Source organism: Tamandua tetradactyla, chromosome 22 (assembly GCF_023851605.1).
Source record: "Tamandua tetradactyla isolate mTamTet1 chromosome 22, mTamTet1.pri, whole genome shotgun sequence".
NCBI classification, from domain to species: domain Eukaryota; kingdom Metazoa; phylum Chordata; class Mammalia; order Pilosa; family Myrmecophagidae; genus Tamandua; species Tamandua tetradactyla.
The window spans coordinates 35,442,103-35,444,581 of NC_135348.1; positions in this window are offsets into that span (position 1 = coordinate 35,442,103).

Consider the following 2,479-nt stretch of genomic DNA (forward strand, 5'->3'; position numbering starts at 1 on the left):
AGTAGCAGATCATAATTTAAACTGTCTCTTGTAAGTATGTCAGCAGAAGCAGAGTTGGTTCAGTAGAGGTAGACTTTTCCCAACGTTAACCAGACTCATAAGTATCAGCATAACTGAGTATTCATGTTAACCACACTGAAACTGCCAACATAATATAAAGGAAATCTTGTGCTATTTCAAATTATGTATTTTGTGTTCCACTTTTATGAAGAAATAATCCTATAATTCAATTTCCTTTCCTACGATTTCAGCTAAATCTTAAATTTAAACAAATTGTAGGTTATAGCCTGAATTTTGAATGTACGGCCTTGTGAATAATTGGCAAATCATTTGTGGTAACTTAAAAAAAGAGGCAATACTAAAAGAAGAGTAAGAGTAGCAATCTTATTTTAAAATGCATAAATTTTAATTTATAAAATAAAATATGAGATAAAGTTTTACCTGTGGAATCTTAGAACATTGTAACTAATTATTTTATCAAATATGGAAATACGGTTTTCAAATCCTTAAACAAATTTGTTTACTATTTGTTTTTTTATGAACTTACATGCTAAAATACTTTATATGTATTTATTAATTTATTTAGATTTATTCATCTGTTCAGGAACTTCTGCTTGTTCTCTATGAAATAAAGTAAAGAAAAAAAGTCCTTCAGTCTTTTCCCATTTTATTTTTACACTCACTTTCATTATCTCTTGTGTCTTTAATGACAATTTTACAATTACTGGAGGCTGAGTCACAAATTTAGAATCATTCTGCCATGATTCATGCCTTGATTTATATTTCCCTCTTGCCTAAAATGCCTTTTGACTGAATGTTTATCAAAGATTAAGAATTTTGCGAGATGCAGTCCAATTCATCTCCATTGTGTAAATAAGACCCATGAATACTACAACATGCTTGTTCCTTCTTCCAAAAATTATTTCTGTATATACCACACAAATGGTCTAATATATTTTTAAAGGCAGCATCCATATTTTGGATTTATGATTCATTATATTAACTCTGGTTTAGATTCTGTCAGTTCTTACTCATTCATCAAATATGTTTTATTATTTACATTATCATCATAATTCACATTTATTTCCTTAAAATATGATAATTCTCTTTACTCACTGAAGAACTTAAATCTTCTAGACTTTAAGTAACTTCCCCAGTGTCACTCAGGCAATGACGGAAAAGCTGGGATTTGTAACGTAGATCTAGTCTAATGATCAGTTCCTGCTTGCAATCACCAAGTTGAACCTCGTACGAAACATTGCAGTCCCTGGAAGAATTGAAATCACGTGGAAGTTGAAGGCAAACAAATGTCTGAATCAGCTTGAAAGCTTTGGATCCTCATTTGGTAAGAGGAGCATGAACGGAAAGGCAAAAAGCAGCAGAAAATATTCAGATTTTACCTTTAACCTCCTTGCCTTTCATATGGAGTGGTAAATCTTTCACCCATTTGTTAAGTAATTGGAAATGTATTTAGGCTCTTAGGACTTTGGAAATGGTGATATCCCTTGAGAATGCTAAATACAATTACCGATGAAAATATTATTAAATGTTTTCATTATTTAGACACATAATATTCTTTTATTATTATTGTTGTTTAGAAGGGAATTGAGTCCAAATCTCTGATATTTTGGCATTTATAAGAGAAATCTGATATTTAAACCTTCAGTTTTTAAATGAAAAATGAAAAACAACCTGAAGACTAAACAGACTATTTGCCTGATGTTATGAGCTAATCAGTAACATTTAATTTGATATCAACTTCAGTTAAATTAGTGATGGGATAGTTTGGAATCATGTATCTAGGTATACTGGAATATTTTATTTACAGTATTCTGGTCTTAATTACTATTATATAACTTCTGAAAAGTACACTGGGGGTGGAAATACAAGCAACCTCAACCAAACGAAGGAGGTGGGTCATAGATTTCCAAACAAATCTAGAGATGTTTGCTATAAATATGTTATGTAAGCAATGTGGATACACCCACCAGAATAACTGAAAAAGAAAAACATACAATGGTAAGAAGTGTTTTCTGATATGTAATTTTTATGTCAAATACTATCATTTGGGGAATTTCATTGAGTGTACATGGGGCCTTTGTATTATTTTATGTTTTATTAAAACAAAGTTTGCACATAGATACACACACAGTCAATTTTCCTTGTTATTCATGTATTCTATATTTGTGATTTCACTTACTGACTAAAATTTATTTGTAACCCTCAACTATATCAATATTAACATATTCTGTCTAAAGAAGATGTCATGGTAAGTGAATAGGTGATGAACTGGGAATAACTATATACAATTTCTAAAATTAACATGGGATTAATATCTAGGATAAACTGCAATTCAGAATGAGTAATACAGGGAATAGTGTGGAAACATTAAGAGGTTAGACAATTCTTAGAAGGAGATATCCCAAACAGTAAGTGCATTTTAATTGATTAATTCATTACATAAATAATCTTAAAAATG